A 12,053-nucleotide genomic window follows, 5' to 3' on the forward strand; every position below is an offset into this window, starting at 1 on the left:
GATTAAATTAAATAATGAATGTAAAAATCTTAGCTTCGTGCTGGGCACATAGCCAATGTTCAGTAAATGATCATTCTTTTTATTGGATGAGGCAAGTCAGGATTTCGAGTTTGGTATTTTTGATAACCCTCATCCATACTGAACTTTGAGTCTTGTTTCTCCACTTACCAGCTGTGTGCCTTGGACAGGTTTTCTAACCTCTCTGAGCTAGTGTTCTTATCTGGCACATGCAGTTTAGAATTCCAGCCTCATAGTGAAGGTGAGATGAGACCAGAGCACCTGATACACAGTAAGTGCTCAAAATACTCATTTCTTCCCCTTTGGTTCTCAAGTATTTGAAATACGGCCCCTTTAAACTTGTTAAGATTCCCCACTAGCCTTGTATGCAGCTGTGGGCAGACAGCTTTGGCAGAAGGAAAGAGCCTTTTTTTTTTTATGACTGTTTCATAATCTGCTGGTGCAGATCTGTTGCAGCCACACCCTGTGCTTCTCAGGGTCCCTGGGTCCTGTTGCAGTTAACATGTAACCCTTCTCTAACCTAAATAACCCTGGAAAGTGGTGACTGTGAAAGGCGTTACTGAATGCAAAATGGATTTTCTTCCCTGCTCTTTGGGAGGAAGCTGGCTCAGGGATTCTGAGCTGCAGAGGGAGGGGCAGGCAGGCCCAAACCACAGTTGGACTTAGCAGCCAGGGGTTTTCTGGTTTTCATTAAAATTCTCTGGCTGTCTTTCGAGATTGCTCCATTGGATATGACTGTGCATGGGAGCTGTTTATATGCTCTTCTCCCAGCTAAACACACCCATCAAATCTGGGACAAGAGAATATTGAAGGTGGGGAACAGCCTGGCTGAGGGTTTTTTGCTCAGTAATCTTTGCAATGAGGGACCCCCGTCTATAAATGCAGAGCATGAGATGTGTAAAATCTTAAATTCAGACTAGGAGGCAGACATAGCTAAGCTGGGAGTGTGTAGCAGAGAGAATCCTGTTACAGCTTGCTCTTAAGGGCAGATGGAGGCTCCCTGGCAGCTGTCATAGGGTTCCCACGTGTCATATTAATGAAATCAGCCTGATCTGATCATTCTTCAGAGGTGCTGATACTCTCATATACCCAAGAGGGTTGGATTTGAGGGCAGTTCTGAGGATGGCAAACTGAATTAAAGAAGACTTAGTTTTAAATGTTAATTTCTGGTTGCAGGAGGAATCTTTCTTGAAATTGAAACTTGAGTCTGAAAACCTAGGTTTAATCATGATTCTGCTATTAACTTTCTTTATGACCTTGGGCAAGTGATGTTCCTGGGTCTCAGCTTCACAGTGTGATTGTGAGGATTAAATGAGTTAAATTATGTAAAGCTCTTGGCATGTCATATGTTCTCAACAAATGGGAGATGTTATTATAAATTGGGCTAGATTTGACCTGTCATTCTAGCTCACCAAGATATATCCCGCTTCTGTCATCGAAAACATTTGTTCTGCATCCCTCCCAGCTTTGTGTCATTTGTGAATTTAAGGCAAGTATGTTACCTCGGGCAAGCTGGAACTCCTCTCCCTGGAAAAATACATCAAAACCATATTATTATGTTTCTGAGTAAGAGGCTTAATTCATCAGCTATTTCATCACTAGGTGACTTAGTAGAAAGAAGGGCTTTTTCCCTATCATTCCTGATGGATAGATTGTGAAGAAGCCGTTTGATCTTGGGTATAAATGTCCCCTGATGACACACCCAAGACAGTGTCCCTGAAGTACCTATTTGCCTTCAGAGTAAACTCCCATTTTCAACTTTTTCTGCTGTTACTCTTTCTTCAAATCCTGTGTCCTTGCCACTGCAGACTGCTGACAGAAAAAATAATTAACCTGAAATATACAATACATACCCAAGAGTGTTTTAAATATACACTTACAGTTTAAGGAAGAAGGTCAAAATGCAAATTATGTATCTACCTTCCAGTTTAGTAAACTGCACATTATGGATACCCAGAAGCGGCTCATGTATCCTCCTTACCAGAGGTGATGTTTACTTTGACCTTTGTGTTGGTCATTCCCTGATTTTCTTTGTGCTTTAGCCACCCATGTTTGTATTACTAAAACAAATGTTGTTTAATTTTTTAACAACAGAAGCAAGCACAAACCTAGCAAGCTTTGTAAGAAAAGGGCAACCAGGGCTGGGGATGTGGCTCAAGTGGTAGCGTGCTCGCCTAGCATGCACGAGGCACTGGGTTCGATTCTCAGCACCACATAAAAATAAAAAATAAAGATATTGTGTCCACTTAAAACTAAAAAATAAATATAAAAAAAAAGAAAAGAAAAGGGCAACCTTGCCACTATTAATAAGATGTAAACTGTGTGTCTTGTCTGGCTTTTGCTTCCTGGGAGTTACAAAAGGTCCTAAAGAGGATGTAAGTGGGCAAGTTGTGAGCAAATGCGAGGAAATATAAGGCTTACCACTATTAGGGTATCTGATAGGGCTTCAGCTCAACATCTGATTGTAATGTGGTCACAGAGAGTAGCCCACCTCCAGCTCTCAGGAAGAAGGCCAAAGCAAAACTCCTCAGTAGGGTGAAGTGAAAGTATCAGCCAATCCAGGCAGGCAGCAAGAAGAGTCGAGCCACATGTGGTCAAAACAAATAGTCAGAACAGCCTCTGGACCAAGAACCTGGGCATTCTTTGTCAGGTTAAAAAGAGAGTATCCATTACTACCTGTGGAATATTCTAACTAGAAGTTGACCACTAGATATAATCAAGCTCTAGAGTTAACTTCGACTTTTTGGAAAGATGGAGGAAGGAACAGCAAGTTGAATTATACTCCAAGGAAGCAAGCAGGTAAGTTCAGACTGTGGAACATTCTTTTGGACACTGACTTTGCTTCTGCAACAAGTCAATGGCATGAAAGAATTTAAAAACATTTAAATAGAAACAATTTAAAACATTTAAATAGAAAAATAGGGGTAAAAGTGACTTAAGAATTATAACCAGAACTGGGCATGGTGATGCACTCCTGTAGTCCCAGCTACTCAGAAGCTTGGGATAGGAGGTTGGCTTTAACCTAGGAAGGAGTTCAAGGCCAGTCTGAGCAACATAGACCCAGTCTCAAGGGAGAATAAAGAGAGAATTATAACCAAATGTACTGTATGAACCTTGTTTTGATTTGGATAATCTATGTTTTATTAGTTTGCTAGGGCTACCATAACAAAATCCCTGATTGGCTTCAACATAGTTTTTCTCAGGGTTCTGGAGGCGGGAAGTCCTAGATCTATATGCCGGAAGGTTTGCTTTCCTCTGAGGCCTCTCTCCTGAGCTCGCAGATGGTTGCCCTTTTGCTTTCCCCTCACCTGGTGTCTATGTTGTGTGCATCCTAATCCCCTCTTCTTTAAAACACCAGTGTCATATTCTGAGGTTTTGGGAACTGGTTAGGGCTTCAGTATAGAGTTGGGTTCTGAAGTATATAAAGATGAAATAGTATGAAGTGGAATTTGTTTTAAAACATTTAAATAGAAAAATAGGGGTAAAAGGTAAGTAAATATGCCAAGTTCTTGACAATTGTTGAATTTGGTTAATGGGTATGGGGGTCCATATTTGCATGTTTGAAAATTTTATAATTATATATTTAAAATATTTAGAAATACAACATAAGGGAGTATCTAACAGCAGTGGGGTTGTTGGTGATGGCCATCTGCAGCATGTGTGTGCCTTGAATTATGCTTCCAGTCTGCTTGGCTTCTCCAAGTGGCAGTCATGTTGGGGTCCTTGGCCTGTCTGCCTTAGATCCCCTGCTCCTTGTATGCCACCCAAAGAAGGAAATGCTCCAGGAGCATCTTAAAACACGTGCTTGGGATGTGACTTTCTGAGAGCTTGTGTACTTGTCTTTGTTCTGTCCTCACTCTTGATGTGCTTTACCTGGGTATTGTACTGTAGTTGGAAGTCACTTCCCTTTATTTTTTTTTTTTATATTTATATTTTAGTTGTAGTTGGACACAATACCTTTATTTTATTTATTTATGTGGTGCTGAGGATCAAACCCAGGGCTTTGCATGTGCTAGGTGAGCGCTCTACCGCTGAGCCACAACCCCAGCTCCTTCCTCCTTTACCTTTTAATGGCATTGCTTCATTGTCACTGTAGACAAGCTGGAAGGGTTCTATTTTTGATTCTTCGTATATAGATTCTTTTTTCCTGACAGCTTATGGAATGTTTCTTTTTCAGTTTTCTGGAATTTCATGGAAATGTCACACTGTTCAGGGCCATTTCAACCTAGCAACCTGCATTCTTTTGGGGGCGTTGGATACTGGGGATTGAACTCAGGGGCACTCAACCACTGAGCCATATTCCTAGCCCTATTTTTAATTTTTTAAAATATCTTTATTTTTAAATTTTTAATGTGGTGCTGAGGATCGAACCCAGTGCCTCACACATGCCAGGCGAGCACGCTACTACTTGAGCCACATCTCAAGCCCCCTGTTTTTAATTTTATTTAGAGACATGGTCTCATTGAGTTGCTTAGCACCTCCCTTTTGCCAAGGCTGGCTTTAAATTCTCAATTCTCCTGCCTCAGCCTCTTAAGCAGCTGAGATTACAGGCGTGCACCACCACGCCAGGCCGCAACCTGCATTTTTAAGTTCAAAGTTTTATTAAACTATATTGTTATGATTTTTCTTTTATTTTTCTGTTCATTTTTTCTTAAGAATTAATCATTTATTGGTCCCCTGTACTAGTGCTCTAGAATATTCTTCTCTCTTCTGTCTTACATATCTTTGCCTTTTGATTTTGCTCTCTAGAAGATGTCCTCAAATTTATCTTGGCATCCTTTCATTGGGTTCTTTTTTTTTTTTTTTAAATCTGCTATTATGTTGTCAATTTCTAAGAGCTCTTTTGGTTAGTATTTCTTTTTAATAGTATTCTAATTTTGTTTCATGAATGTAGTTTTATTTCATTTTTGTGAGAACATTAATGGTACTCTCCCCACCCACCACCCATGGTATCTGTTTCCTTTGAGTTGCTTTTCTTGCACTTTCTGTGGTTGTATCTTCATTAGTGACTTTCAGAAAATGTCACATTGAATGTGATCCTTGGCTGTGTTGCTCCGGATTAAGAAAGGGAGGAAAGAGGCTGTTAAGACCTTGATATTAAGGCAAGTGAAAGAAGTCACTAAAGACCACATAGAATATGACTTCATTTATATGAAATGTCCAGAACTGGCAAATCTGTAGAGACAGGTAATAGATTAGTAGCTGCCTGGGGCAGGGGGGTGGGGTGCAAAGTGACTGCTAATGGGCATAGGGAGAGGAGAATATTCTAAAATTGATTGTGTTGATGTTTGTACTATACTAAAAACCACTGAATTGTGTACTTTAAAAGGGTAATTGTGTACTTTGTGAATTATATTTCAAGAAAACTATTTTAAAATGCTGTCAGGACACTTTGAATGTGGGACGTAGATGATTAGCTCAGCTTCATTGCAGGGTGATCTTTGTGGGCTCTGGTTCTGCACCTTCAGGTTTTTCCTTGCTTGCATCTCTTTCCTTGCAGAGGAAGATTCTACCTGATGATGCTCTGGTGGTCAAGAGGAGAAGGAATAGGGTGATCTTTGCACTATAACTTCAGTACACCTTAATGCCATATCTTTGTTGTATGTTTCCTCTTCAACTCTGTTGGGTACCCCCAGACCAGAGACATTTCTACTTTCTATTGGGGAAAATCCCCAGGTTTACGAACGTAGAGAGTTCATTGTGGTACAATGAACTGCCATGTATTCAGCATCCATGTGTACCAGTTACCAGTGCATGGATGTTTTTGTTTCATCTGTATCCACCAGTCGCCTTCCTTAGATTCTTTTAAGCAAATACTAAACATTTCTGTGTTATGCTCTCCAGAGACGAGCCTGCAGAATTCTATGAGGAGGAGGCATCTAGAGCTCTAACTTCTTGAGCTGTTTTCCTTCTTGTGTTCTTTATCGTAGCCTCCTTTGTTCCTGCCCTAGGAGTACAAGGTACTGCCAGTTCCTGTGCTTTTTTAAGGATTCAGTGGTTTCAGTCAGCTGAATTCTCAGCTTCCCCTGCATTTGGTTTAGGATACAGATTTGTTGCGTTTCTTAAGTCATTTATTACTTCTTATCTGCTTCCCATACTTCCAGAGTTTGATACCATTCTCTTTTCTCATCTATCTTTGTGTTTGTGAGGAATAAAAGTAAGGAATAAAAGACTTTGCTGAGTTTTTGTGGGGCTTGTGGAATAAGTGAAGTCAGATGCAGTTGTTCTGTGTGCCAGCTTCTCTGGAAGGTGGCTACTTATCTTTATTTTTCAATCTTGCCATATCCTGTCCTATTCTACTCCACTCTGTAACCCTATTTTATGTATGCATGTACATATGTGAGTATGTATTTGCCTTGGAGACTCCCTTTTAATCTTCTAAGAACTAAGAGAAGTCTTCTTGGTTTAACATGATGCTTCTTCTGACTCTTAAGTCCAGGCAAAGTTAAGGAGTCCTGCTTTTGTGCCTCCCTGATATTTCTCCTCACTTCTTCGTATAGAATTTTTTGCTTGCACACCATTTGCTGCATTGCGGTCTGTTTACCTATCTATCTACCCTGTTGGCCTGTGAAGCAGGGCTTGGGAATACTTATTTTTCACTGTGTCATGAGCACAGGACCTCACTGCCAGTGGACATTTGTAACCTCACTGAAAGGATAATTCAGCATTGTGCTTCTGGGGGTGGAGACAGATAAGCATACAATGCCCCTTTCCTTCTTGTCTTTTTTCAAGAACAATTATTTGGTAAAATTAGAGCAAAATATGCCTTGTTGGCTTGTTATACAACGTTGTCCCCTTTGCTTTCAAGTCTGGTGTTTTTTACCCAGTCAGCAGGTTGGAGAGGGAGGGAGGGCGGCTTTCTGAGTGTAAACATCCTAACAAAGAAAGAATGGACCCAGTGGACATGTGCTGTTCCCCTCCCCAAGAGAAAGGCCTGTGTTCTGCACTCTGCTTTATACTAGGGAAAGAGAATGTGTTCTGTTCAGACAGCTACTTAGCTCTGCGGTGTGTTCTACTGCTCTTCCCCTTTGGACAAAATGTCAGGAGAGTTTTAGAAATTACCAATTATGTTCTTGAAAAGTCTGATGTTAACATATTGTCCATGTGAGATCCTGGTAAAAATGCAAATATATAACATTGAAAGGATAACACTTAACCTTTTGTTTCTTCAGGTATATTCCTCAAGATGCTAACCATATCTTTCAGGAGGAAAGAAATAGGGAAGTAGTGGTCAAACAAACTTGGCATGTTGGATAAACACGGTGAAACAGGGTTCCCTTACTTCTAGACTTCCCAGAGCCTCGTTATCATGCACTGTGAACCTCTGAGAGGGCTGTATGTTAAGCAGCATTTCCTAAATTGATTTTTTTTTCATCTGTGAGATGTAAAAGCAAGAGTGTAACTACGGAAACGGCTCCTTAGCTTGAATCCATCCTTTGTGGTCCTGTTCAAATGGTGCTTCCTCCCAAGGATGTCCTATCTACTTACAGAGATACAGAATCTTTTCCTTTTTTGAATTGTACTTCCTGCATCATTTAATTGCCTCCCTGTCTCTCCCTGTTCTTTGGATGTGTTTTGTCACTTCCTACCTCTTCCCTTTTGTGTCCTGCACAAAAGTGTTTAAGAAATGTTTTGCAGCCCTGCACTGTTCCCTTGGTGAGCCATCCTAGAGTCCAGAGGCTCTGACAGGGAGCCTAAGAGAGGTCTGGAGCTTGAGACTCTCACTGCTCAGGCACGTGGACAGGTAGCCAGCCCGTGTAAGAGGCAGCTCCTGAAGGGCGGAACTAGAAAGCAAAAACAGGAGATGTAGAGAATGAGAATCAAATGTGCTTAAGGCCTATTGTGTGCCTGTGGTAAGCGTTGAATGCTGAAACTTAATCCTAACCTTTGAGTAGATGATATTCTTCCGATTTTATAAATGAAGAAGTAGAGCATCAGAAAGACAAAGTAGAAGTAAGTTCTGGGGCTTCAATCAATCAATCAATCAATCAACTAAACTCAGCCATTTCCTCCCAAAGCCCCCATTTTATAGAGTGGAAAGTTCTGTAAAATAAATAATTATGAACACTGGAATAATTGCAGTAATGAAACTATGTTCAAGGTCTATGGGAGAATCAGATAGAAAAGGTATGTGTGGCAGGTGGGAGGAGAGAGGTAGAAGGTGGCAAATCCAGGAAAGGAGGAAGGCCGTGCCTAAGCAAGGTGGAGGAAACATTTGGGGGCAGAAGGGACTGAAACAAATATAAGAACAACAGCAACAACAGAAAACTAAAGCATAAGGGTAAGAAATACCGTGAGTAATTCAGTGTTACTGGGGCTTCAAGTGTGAGATGTGTAAGAAGTACAGCTGGAGAAGTTGAGAGGAGTTTGAAGATTTCTGGACTTGATTTCAAAAACTATGGAAAGCCACTGTAGGCTTTTTAACGGAAGACCGAACTGTCTAGCATGTGTTAACCTGTTGGAGAGTAAATCTGAGCTGGGTAGGGCCAGAGATGGGGCAATCACCTGTAGTTCTCACAGGTTCTATAGGTGAGATAGGATGAAGTCTGTCCCTGGGCTAGGGCAAGACAGGAGGGGAGAGGGGGCTGGTTTGATAAATATTTGGCAGGTATTAGGAAGCAGAGAGGAGTCAAATTCAACTCCCAGGCTTTTTGTTTATGTGTTCCTCTTCTTTCACTAATTGACATTTCAAGTCTACTTTTGTAGGTTTATGAACATTAATTGGGAGATAATGTTTTATGAAGAGATAGTGACATAAGATTCCTTTAAATATTGTTGACTTTAGAACATTTATAATATATCATACATATCAGAATTCTTATTTTCACAACTCTAGGAATAAATCTCTTAGGTAAAAGCAGTGGTTCCTAAACCAGATTGTCACAGATCACCTGAGACTATTTATCCCCCAACATGTAATTATGAAATATTTCAGGTCTGGGGGTATAGATATGTGGCAGAGTGCTTGACTTCTATGCAAGAGGTTTAAGCCCCTGCACCTCAAAAAGTAAAAGAAAAAGAATTTTATTCATACTTAAAAATTGAGTAATAAAATGAACATCCAAATATTCAACAATCTTTGAGTAGATGAGTTTTAACATTTTCACCTTATTTCTCAAGTGTGTGTGTGTGTGTGTGTGTGTGTATGCTGAACCATTTGAAAGTCAGTTGCGGACATTGTTATACTTAATTCCAAATGAAGCATCTATCTTCCAAGAAATATTTGAGACAACAAAATTATTGTGTCTAATACAAAAACCAAACTGATCATCTACTATAAGACCATCTTCATCTTTATCTAGTTTTGTAACCAGGGAATGCTTTTACTTAGTTTATATTTTTGATTATTGATTACTAATGGAAGAACCTCTTTGTAATAGTCTAGGTTCTACTTCTGATTCCAGTTTTCTTTTTTTACTTAAAAATTACAAAATAAATCATATTTATAAGAAACTTAAAGAGTGAAAACAGAGAAAGTAAACAATATCTAAATTAAAATGGAAAGCCTTTTCTCACTTATTGGAAGTTAACAAAACAGACTTCCTTAGAGTATCTAGGAAAGGGATGTAGCAATTTTATTTTTAAGAAACTCTTTAGGCTAGTTTTATGTAATTTACCAGGTATCATCATTGGGAAGATTCTGGTGTGCTGTGAGGTGTAGCTACAATCATCATTTTACTTATGATCAAAAAAAGAAGTGCCTACAATGTCTTGAACTGTGTGCTAGGGACTGTGGACAATCTACTGAAATATGTAAATTGTTATCAGTCTCCAAGAACATCTCATTGAAGAGATAAAACTGACATTTACAAAGTCATTAGAAGGAAGGGAATTAATATTTATGGAGCACTTATAATTTCCCAGGTACTGTGGCAAATTATTTACAAAAATATTTAAATCTCATAGTAAGTAGTCCTTACGGTAGGTAATCTTATTCCCATTTTCTAGCTGAGGGAACCAAGGCTCAGAGAGTGACTTGCCCCAAAGTCATTAAGTTTGTAAGAGATGGAACACAGCCATAATTTCAAATCAAATCCATCTGAATCTTTCTTTGAATCTCAAAGTGACAGTGGCCAACATTACATTAAATTTCCTACTGAAAAGTATTCTTACTCCTACTCTGATATTTGAATCAGAATAGTTTTATAACCTAATATGATCAAAAGCTGTAACCTCATGTTATAAAGCTTCAGAGGAGAGGCCAGGAAGAATTTTGAGGGGGAGATGGTATCTCTGTTGCCCTGAAGGAAGAGGCAACCTAGGACAGGAAATGGGAAGCTAGGAAAAGAATGGCTGCGGAAAGGAGGGGGGTGGGGTTGTGCTGCCCTGTGGCAGAACAGAGGAGGCTTGGGGAGGAGGAGACTGAAGGCCATTTCCTAGGACATTCCCAACCACTTGCTACCTGAGATAGCCAAGCATAGGGGAAAGAAGCAAAATGATCATGTACTATAATTTTCATCTTCAGTTTTGCTGAATATAAGTACATAAATGGTATTTTAAAAATCATTTTAGTGCTTTATTAAGTACTGGAGAGTTTATTCCCTATAGTTTTATCACATATATTGCACTGTGATTTTTCTTAGTGTCCCATCCTTTCTTCAAACCCAATCTGAACATAGAAGGGCAACAATCGAGGGTCCTACAGCTAAGTAGTTACTAGCTGTAGGACCCCTGCCAGATGTGCAAACATAAGTGACATTTGAGAGAAAATGCAATAATAGAAGTCTGTATGAGGAACAGAGCTTGCTCACATAGAAGTGAGAAGGGGGTGTGTGTTTGCGTTGGCTCTCTCAAGTTCTCTGAAGATTCCTTCCAACTCTGTTCTGATTATCTTCAGAGCCTGGAGTGGGGATCTTTTGCAAATGCTGCTGTATATATTAAAGTTAATGATGTGACAGAAAGAAGATACACTTAGGAATCAAAACAGACCTGGATTAGTAAGTATTCCAGAAACTTGCCTACCAATTTTTTTGCTGTTGTTGTTTTTAACCTCCGGTACAACCTCCATCTCTCTGCCATCATTAAATTTACCCTCACCACTGCATAATCCTCAGTAGTAAATACTCATGCACTAGTGCTTCTTACTAGGACAAACCAACTCCTCCAAATTCACAAATCTTTTTTAATTTCATCTCTCCAAATATTGCAAAATAAATTCATTTTTTAATTTGCAAATCTGTTGACATTGTATCCACCTGTCACTAGCTCCTCCTTTCTCTGTTCCTTTTCTGATTAAAACTTATAAATTGTCTATGGTTTTGGCTTTGACTGTTCCCTCTCAAATAATTTCCCATTATCCTACCAGTACTGTCCTTGTCTCTGTCAACCATTGACCTTCAGTTGTCAAATCTAAGGTTACTTATCTGTTACTTATCTTCTCAGCAGCATTTGACAAAGCTGATCATTATTTTTGGTGACACTCTACTTTCCTGGGTTCCTTCCCACCTCTCTAGGCTCTGCTCAGCCTCTAATGGATGGGATACTCGAGGTTCTGAAGTGGGCCCCTCTCTTCTCTATTCACTCTCCGTAGATATACTCTCTTAATCCAGGGGCCTTAAATGACATCCATTTGCTAATGATTCAGTCTCTCTCTGGAGCCTCAGACTCATGTCCACATAGATGTCTAAGGAGGCATTTCAAGCTTAACACAGCCAAAAGAGGACCCCTGAAGCAGCCTCCACTTCAGACTTCTGTTCTTCTAATCCCTGCTCCAGTAAGTGGTGCCATCAACCCCAATATACTTGGGCCCGAACACCAAGGCATTGCTTTTCATTTCCTTCTTTCTTCTCCATCCTCAGCTAGTCCTTCAGCAAGTTCTGTCTTGTCTTCAAAACTTTTTCCAAATTTCTCTCTTCTTTCCTCATCACTACTAGCACCCTAGGCCCAGCCACACTCTCTCTCAACTAGACTACTTGCAGTAGACTTCTAACTAGTCTCCTTGCTTATACTTATACTATTCCACAATATCCTCCTTTGTAGAGATCTGAGAAGTCTTTTTTAAATGTTAATTGGTTTGTGTCACATTTCTTAACACC

General features: G+C 39.9%; 1 protein-coding gene across 2 annotated transcripts in view; it reads left to right on the plus strand.

The window, feature by feature from the left end:
- Rab30 (RAB30, member RAS oncogene family) overlaps positions 1–12,053 on the plus strand; it is an 86,945-nt gene that overhangs the window by 31,262 nt on the left and 43,630 nt on the right. Inside the window, exon 1 of one of the 2 annotated variants that reach the window (XM_048787991.1) lies at positions 10,937–10,955. The exons of the other annotated variant lie outside the window; for it this stretch is intronic. The gene's annotated coding sequence lies outside the window, so the exon portion shown is untranslated. Of the gene's footprint in view, positions 1–10,936; positions 10,956–12,053 lie in introns of those variants that run through there. 2 annotated transcript variants of the gene reach the window in all.

The sequence above is a fragment of the Marmota marmota genome, unplaced genomic scaffold (assembly GCF_001458135.2).
Source record: "Marmota marmota marmota unplaced genomic scaffold, marMar, whole genome shotgun sequence".
Lineage (NCBI taxonomy): Eukaryota > Metazoa > Chordata > Mammalia > Rodentia > Sciuridae > Marmota > Marmota marmota.